The sequence below is a fragment of the Octopus bimaculoides genome, chromosome 18 (assembly GCF_001194135.2).
Source record: "Octopus bimaculoides isolate UCB-OBI-ISO-001 chromosome 18, ASM119413v2, whole genome shotgun sequence".
NCBI lineage: Eukaryota > Metazoa > Mollusca > Cephalopoda > Octopoda > Octopodidae > Octopus > Octopus bimaculoides.
Window position 1 is genome coordinate 4,390,821 of NC_068998.1, and position 841 is coordinate 4,391,661.

The following is an 841-nucleotide window of genomic DNA, read 5'->3' on the forward strand; positions in this document are numbered from 1 at the left end:
GCTGAGTGAACTGGAACAACGTGAAATAAAGTGTTTTGCTCAAGAACACAGCACATAGTCCCGTCCGGAAATCGAACTCACAACCTCATGATTGTAAACCCGATGGCTCTAGATACTGAGCTACGCGACTTCACAAATACGGGTAAGACCATAAGTAATTTTGTTTTCAGATTTTGGTGCAAAGCCAGTAATTTCAGGGGCGGCAGTAAATCGATTATATCGACTAATAATTATTTCATCGACCCTCAAAGAGATAAAATGTAAAGTTAACCTCGCTGGAATTTGAACTCACAACGTAAAGGCGGAAGAAATGTCGGAAAGTATTTTGCGCAGGGTGCTTAACGATCCTGCCAGCTCGCCGCTTCAAGTCAAAAAGAAATATTAACCCTGGACGAATACTGTCCTTAATTCGCTTTTTCGTCATATATCTATATCAAATATGATGTATTAGTCTTGTATCATGGCGTCTGACCCACAACGGAAGCTTGTTACCTTACGCACATGTTATTCACGTTGGCTTATTACAGCCAACATCGAAGCTCTGAACTTGAAGTTTTCTTTATATGCTTCATGTATACAGAAAGCAAACATGCTATTCACCATTCTACACCTAGTATTGAGTACATCAATTCATTGTCTTGTATATTATAAGACAGTAGTTATTCGGCATATTTTAGACGCTGAGGAGAAGGCAGGACTCAGCCTCAGAAACGCTGTATGAACGAATATTTCATTTATCGTTCTCTTTCACATACAAACGCACAACACTGTCGGTATGTCTGTCTTTCTATTCTCTCCCTCTGTTTCTGTATTTTTATGCTCATATATATATATATATATA